The sequence below is a fragment of the Balaenoptera acutorostrata genome, chromosome 12 (assembly GCF_949987535.1).
Source record: "Balaenoptera acutorostrata chromosome 12, mBalAcu1.1, whole genome shotgun sequence".
Taxonomy (NCBI): domain Eukaryota; kingdom Metazoa; phylum Chordata; class Mammalia; order Artiodactyla; family Balaenopteridae; genus Balaenoptera; species Balaenoptera acutorostrata.
The window spans coordinates 5,195,712-5,203,407 of record NC_080075.1 but is presented as its reverse complement, the minus strand read 5'-3'; the positions used below and the strand labels follow the sequence as shown (position 1 = coordinate 5,203,407).

The following is a 7,696-nucleotide window of genomic DNA, read 5'->3' as shown; positions in this document are numbered from 1 at the left end:
TAGTCAAGGAGGTTGGTCTGGGGAGAGTTTTAGATGCTTCATCTTCAGGTCATTTCCTTCTACTTATAGAGGTCATTAATTTGATTTTCCTCTGTATGACCATGAATTTGACAATGTCAGTGGTCATTTACAAAATACTAAAGGTTTTCCTTTTTTTTTTTTCTCCAGGTTTAGCTCATTATTTACAAACTTGTGTGAGTTACATGTACTTTCTCCATTTATCTCTCTGGCTAGGAAGAGATATTGTAGACCTCTTTGAAAATGGATATTCTCACATGCTCATCTTCAGATAGAAAAGCCGGCAGTCACTGAAAGAAAGACTTGAAGTTCCTTTCTCTTTTTCAATGTCTTAAGGACAGGAAATACAGGTAAGACAATGGTATATATTTTTTTTCCACTAGATTTCCTAACCAGCAAATATAAGTTGAGAAAAGAACTTAAATCATTTTCAAAATGGATTGCTAACACTATTCTTTTTCATAAACTATTTGTACTAATAAATTTGCTACCTAATTAGCAAATTTTACATCTCCACATATATAGAGACTTTATAAAAAAACAAAACCTGGTGGTTATGAAATAAACCTATCTACAATGCTTTGAGCATTTTGTGGGAAAGGTGGAGAGCAGAGGGGTTCAAAATGTTTGCTGACTCAGCCATAAAAAGAAACAAAATTGGGTCATTTGTAGAGACGTGGATGGACATAGAGGCTGTAATACAGACTGAAGTAAGTCAAAAAGAAAAAAACAAATATCGTATATTAATGCATATATGTGGAATATGAAAAAAAATTGGTATAGACGATCTTATTTACAAAGCAGAAATAGAGACACAGACATAGAGAACAAATATATGGATACCAAGGGAAAAAGATGGGGTGGTGGGGTGAATTGGGAGATTGGGATTGACATATATACACTATTGATACTATGTATAAAATAAATAACTAATGAGAACCTGCTGTATAGCACAGGGAACTCTGCTTAGTGCTCTGTGGAGACCTAAATGGGAAGGAAATCCAAAAAAAGAGGGGATACATGTATACATATAGCTGATTCACTTTGCTGTACAGTAGACACTAACACAATATTGTAAAGAAACTATACTCCAATAAAAATTTAAAAAACAAAAAACAAAAAAGCAAACAAAAATAGAGGGCATAGATCGTACCTATAATATCTAGCATAGAGTTTGCCACATGACAAGAATTCAGCAAATAATTGTTGTACAAATGTGTATGACCAAGATTGGCAATTTAGTTTAGATTGGGTTTTGTTAAGCTATTCATATCTGTATTCCAGCGTCATCATTTTTTAAATGCATGACTTTGGACAATTTACTTCACCAAAAAAAAAAAAGTTTTTGCCGAATTTAAATGCTTATCTTGACTTGACTGTAAAATCTTTGAGAGCAGGAACTACACTCTTGATTTTCTGTAATTCCTAGACAATGGGATATAAAGCTACCATGGATCATGTGAGAACCATAATAATATTAGTTGAATTAAATAGTTGCTGTTACACCAGACCAAATGTTTACATGTACGTGTGTTCCCTGGGTATAGTCATTGCTGATCTTATGGGAAATTGTCTTTAACTGTGGGATTCTCCTACCTGAGCCTCAGATTCCCTGTTGACACCTGCCTTCTCCACCTGCCTTTCCTCTTTTTCTCCTCCCACCAAAAGCTTTGGTCAGAAAAAATTTTAGTTTATCATCAACCAAAGATAGTTGAAGGTGTAGTCTTGACCAACTGATTGGGGGAATCTTCAACCTGTAACAAAAAAAATATGGCTCTCAAAAAGCAGGTATGGATGCTGTTTTGGAGAAGAGACCCTTCAGATACTTGAAGTCACCCTTTTGAGCTCTTATCTCCTTTTGTGAGGTGACGGCATATGCTGATAGGAAAATCAGAGTCTCTGAGACCCTTTTCATATGGACATGAATTCCTCTTCTAATACTTATAAGATGTGCAATTATCATTAATAGTGGGGACCACTCTTCAAGCAATGTGAGCCTTGGTGGTCCATCAGTGAAACATGAAGGACAGCAACCATCTTCCCGAGTGTGACAGAAAGTATGTAAGAGAGCAGGACACCATTATATTCAGTGCCACCTGCGCATTGATTTACTGCCAAGAACAGACCTGCAGCCTGGTTTGGTTAAGTTGCCCAATGCTTGAAAACTGCTCGATAAATCACCTTGTGTGATTCCTTATGATTCTTGGAAGTGTTTTGGTGATGGTGGAATGAAAGGCATCACACAGACATCAAAAGATCTTAAAGAGGTAGATGTTGACAAACAATATCAGTTGTGTTATCCCACATCGATGGGATTTCCAGAATGGGCTTGCTCTTGTGTTGCTCAGTTGCCAACAGTGTTGGTAATAACTGCTATAACTTAGCACAGACCCATCTCCCCAAGGTCTATTCTTGTCCCTGAGCAGGGCTTCCCAGGGATGATCACTGAATCACAGTGATTTCCCTGACACTTGTTTATAATATAGAGTCCAATGTTCTTCTCCTTGAGAATCTGATTTAATATGACTTGGAGACCCCAGATATCTGAATTTATAAAAAGCATTCCAGGTGATTCTTGTAATGGAGATAATTTGAGAAACACAATCCCAGAGACAAAGCTGTAGCCTAGAAACAGCCCCAGGCAGCCTGAGGTCCTACGCCAGTAGGTGAGGGTATCATGGACAGAACATCTGACCACTCAAGGTTGGGACAGGAATTCATGAGGTCTGGAGACTTCTGGGTGTCACAGTAAAAAATTTTCTATAGGCTTGGTAATTCAAACATGGAATCACAGAATGTTAGAGCTGAGATGATCTTAGAAATAATAAAGTCCCATGATTCTCAAGTCAGGGAACTTTAAAAAAAAAATGCAGATTTTCCAGTTTAATCCCCAGAAGTTAGGACCCCCTAGCCCTAAGGTTGAGGAACAACTGATAACAGTCCAAATAATTTATTTTGCAAATAAAAAAACTGAAGTGCAGAGAGAGGCTAACTAGAGTCACACAGCAAGTTAATGGTTAAACTTAGGTTGATACGCATTTATTTTGACTTCTCCTGAGTTCTTTTGCATTTATTTGGACAACAGAATTGATACAAGTTATGCATGAAGCTTTTCCTAGGATTTGGAGATAAGATTTCTGAAACAGGATCCCTTCTCTTAAGGAGCTCCCAACCTAGTGAGAGGACATGGTATATGAAATAACAATTTCACTATGGTGTGGATAAATTCTGAACAAGGACTTACTGAACTCCTGTGTGAGTCACGCCCTATCCCTTGAGAGAGTGTGCAGGCTGCAAGACAGGCTCAGTTCTGCTGGCATGGAGCTTTGGTTCTAGTTAGGGGAGAAGTTTATAAAACAAGATATTTTCCAGACAGTTGTGTGTGCTAAGACAAAATAATATAACATGAGTAATAAGAGAGATGGTTGCTGGCTGGTGCAGTGGTGAATAGAGAGGAGGAATGTCATTATGCACATGGTCAGTGGAGGTGTCTCTGAGGATGAGACACAAGATAAATCATGAGAGAGCCATATCGAGTCATACGGGGTTTTGTATCTGATGCTTTGGAATGGACTCTTTATCTAGTGGGCAGTGGGGCTGGTGAGGTTATCAGCACAGAAATGACATCCTCAGGCTTGATTTTTAGGACGATGCTTCCAGTGGCCGGAGATGGGGAGATTGACCCTTCAGGGGCTTTGTGGGCAAAGGAAGGGGAAGCAGGGGGTAGGGGGAGGTAGAACACATCTGAAAGGCAGTTGCTTATCCTAGGTCCTTGTTCCTAGACCACAGTCTTGGAAAGAAGAGCTACCCATTGTCACCAATGGGGATAAGTGATGCAGTGACTCTGGTCCCAGTCCGTGGCACTCTAGGTCCTCCACCATCTCATGAAGCCCTTTCTTGGCTGAGCGCACCCTCCTCTCAGCGGGTCAGCAGCCAAGTGGAAACATCCTGTACTTCTGGTCCCACCTGGGTACACTGGTCTGGAGAGACCTCCCAGAGTGTATGACTCTGTCCGCCTCCGTCCAAGACAATGTCTCGGTGGTTTCCGGGGTTTGTCTTTTCCTGCCTCCTCAGAGAAGTTGGTCCACACACGCTCTTCTCACTCTCACTTGCATTTGGCCTGCTACCCTGCCAGCTCATTCCCCTCATGGTGGAATCAAGTCAGCACAGGAGGAAACACCTCCCCGTCTTGTCTTCCGTGTGCAGTGTAGGCTGGGGAGGGCATGGCTTGTCCCCACTCCCCACCTTCCTTCCCGAATCCCTCGTCTCCATCACCTTAAACCCTCTGCACGTGCTGATCTGATCTATCAGTGGCCAGACCTGATGGAAACTAAGTCCTTCTTGTGCCTGACTTCTCTGCTTAGTGTCAGGGTGGTCTCTCTGTTCTGTTTCTTCTCTTCCCTTTGGGTTTATCCCTTGGCCCTGACTCACTTTTAAATTTTCCCTTGGCCCTGACTCACTTTTCCAGGCTGGTGTTCCTCCAGGAAGTCTATCTGCTCTCTCCTTGCAGCCTCCTGACTTCTCTCGCTGGAACTCTCCCCTGTGGATCCCCAAAGGCACCTCAAGCTCAATGTTTCTGTTAGAGAAACATAATTGTTGATCATTTATAGATATTAAAATTACTCCTTTCTTCATCTGAAGATGTTGGAGACATGGGGTGCTGTGTGTGTGTGTGTGTGTGTGTGTGTGTGTTTGTGTGTAAAAATGTTTGGAAATGAAGAATTTTATAAGTTGAGGAAAATAAAGTATTTATTTGTGATAAAAGATGGAAGTTCCTGAAGAGAATGGTCCTGGGAAAGTCTGGGCGGAAGGAGTGGTTGCAGGAATGGCCAGTGAGCACAGGGGGCAGTGAAGAGAGGAATGTGCATGATGGTTAGATGTGTGTGTGTGGATGTTGAGAGCGAGAGAGAGACAGGCAGACAGAGACAGAGACAGAGAGACAGAGACAGAGGTTGAGAGAGAGAGAGAGGGAGAGATAGAGAGAGAGAGATTGATTTTTGTCAACTGCCCAAGAAACAGAGATGTTCTGGGAAGAAGACTTTTAAGGAGAACGTTCAGAGGGACCATATGATACTTAGTAAAATTTCTTTCTTTCTTTCTTTCTTTCTTTCTTTCTTTCTTTCTTTCTTTCTTTCTCTCTTTCTCTTTCTTCCTTTCTTTCTTTCTTTCTTTCTTTTTCTTTCTTTCTTTCTTTCTTTCTTTCTTTCTTTCTTTCTTTCTTTCTTTCTTTCTTTCTTTCCTTCTTTCTTTCCTTCTTCCCATTCCTTTCCTTCTCCCTCCCTCCCTCCCTCTCTTTCTCTTTTTTCCTTACTTTCCTCTTTAATTTTTTCTTTTCTGTTATCACTGCATTTGTTTCTTTGTCGTATTTTCCTGTCACTGTTTATTTTCATGTTTCTATTGGCGAAGACTTTTTACTTCACCAGATTTTACTCAGGCTCCTTGAGACCTCCTCTCAAATGGGCCTCAACCTTGGTCCCCATCCTGCCATCAGCCTGCCCAGCTCAGTCTTAGCAAAGAATTCTGCTAAGTCATCCTCTCATCCTTGATATCTGATTAAGTTCCTCATCTCCCAGGTTTGATATCTAAGCCCTTAATCCACCTTTAGCAAGAATCTTGTTGTTCATTTTGGTAAGAATTCCCCTCCACTTGATGACTTCTCTTAGTAAATTTCCAGCCCCTGATCCCTCACCCTCCTCCCTAGCTTTAAATCCTCACCTGTCCTTGTTGTATTCTGAGTTGAGCTTGATCTTTCTCCCCTGTTGCAATAGTCTTGAACAAAATATTTCTTACTGTTTTAACAGATGTTAGAATAGTTTTTTCTTTAACATTGTTCTCCACACTGTGTCAGACCCTTGAGGACAGAGACTATACCATTTATTTTGTCCCCTGCCCACCCATCCCACTTAAAGGGCTTAAGACAGTATGGGGGTGTTTTAGGAGAAATTTGTTTAAAGTTCAGAGGTTAAATTACTTTATTTCTACAACCCCAAGAATAATACCCAGGCTATTTTTATGATAGTGATAACAGTTCAGAACTCTAAGAGGCACAGATAAAGCTGTTCTATAGTGAAATTATTTGTATTTTCTGCTCAAAACTAAATTACGTAATAATTAAATATCACCCACTGCTATGGCTTGAATGTTTGTGTTTTCCCCAGTTTTTTTTTTTTTACTATCCAGAAATTTTATTTAATTCCATTTGAAATAGTTCAGATTGCTAAACTTTACCCCACAGCTGCTTCCCCTCCAGCTATTTACAATGACATTTGAGTGGAATAAAATATTTTGGACATTCATAGTTTGTGACAAAACTTACCTATGTTAACAACAAATCATGGTAATTACAGACCTCATATTATATTAAATTGCTGTAGTACTGTAACCAACAGCAATAAATTTGTATTTTAAAACATGTTTATAAGTTGTCTTTTCATTAACAAAAGAAAATATTCCAAGACACTGGTAAACTGCAGAAATAGCCTTCCTATCTTTGCAATTCAAGATTCTGAGTTTAGAAGTTATAGTTTAAAATTTTTAAACACAGTCAGAATAGTCTAGCTGTGTTTAAAGCTTCTGGTAAAAACCAATACGGTTTGTAGCGTCCACACGCAGCTCTAGACCTCTTTTTTTTTCTTTAGCCCACTAATGATCACGTTTTTCCATACAGCATTGAGTAAAAAGTTAAACTGTCATGCACGTCAAATTGCACGACAAAGTGTAAGTCAGTCTGGTGATGTCATATTTTACCAAAGGACTCTCTCCCCAGATTTATATGCTGAGAATCTAACCCCAAAGAGAATGGCATTGAGAGGTGGGACATTTAGGGACTGCTTAGGTCTTGAGGGAAGAGCCCTCACAAATGGGATTTAGGGCCTTATAAAACAGACCCCAGTGAGATGGGTAGCCCATTCCCCCAGGTGAGGACACAGTGAGAAGATGCCAGTTATGAACCAGGAAAAGAGCCCTCACCAGAAGGCAACCATGCTGGTGCCTTTATCTTGGGCTTCCTAGACCCCAGAACTTTGAGAAATACATTTCTGTTGGATATAAACCATCCAGTCTTTGGTTTTCTGTTACGACAACCTGAATGGACTAGGACACCCACCCAGCAACCTTATCTCTCCTCTCTTGTAAATAGTTTGAAAGTTCCAACAGCCACCCTGTCAACAAGAGGGACAGAACCACCATGAACACAGCCCAGGGTGACCTTCCCTCCCTTTTATACTTCAGAGAATTGGTAGAAACGCCATCCAGTGACAACTTTTCCTGTCTTGTTTGGGGCACAAAGAGTCAAGCATCCTCTTTTCTCTAACAGTTACTACAAATTAGCAACGTGCAGACATTCTCAAGTTTACACATGAGCTACCGCACTAGTTTCCCTAACTGGGGAGAACCTGACATTTTCATTCAACTTGGATGATCTTTTCAGGAAAACTTTCACTTAACTCTTTGCAAATTACCCATGAAAATATACGTACTAGGTCAGAACCTTGGGAAAAGAAAAAAAGGATTCTATGAAGAAATGGCATCAAAAGATCACACCGTACGGAGTGTAGGTGCAAGCAGTACCGTGAGTCTGAGATGTCCTTCCTCCTTTAGTTGTGTAAGAAGTGACATATGCAGGACCTGCCACACGCTGTTGAAAATACGACTCAAGTGTGGGCATGTGAAGGTTTTT

The 7,696-nt window shown here is 40.4% G+C and overlaps 1 protein-coding gene across 3 annotated transcripts in view; it reads left to right on the top strand.

The window, feature by feature from the left end:
* Positions 1 to 302: 302 nt before the first annotated feature.
* The window catches only part of IL18RAP (interleukin 18 receptor accessory protein), a 31,658-nt gene continuing 24,264 nt past the window's right edge, over positions 303 to 7,696 (top strand). For all 3 annotated transcript variants that reach the window (XM_028163969.2, XM_028163968.2, XM_007172121.3), the window contains exon 1: positions 303 to 368. The gene's annotated coding sequence lies outside the window, so the exon portion shown is untranslated. The remainder of the gene's footprint in view (positions 369 to 7,696) is intronic.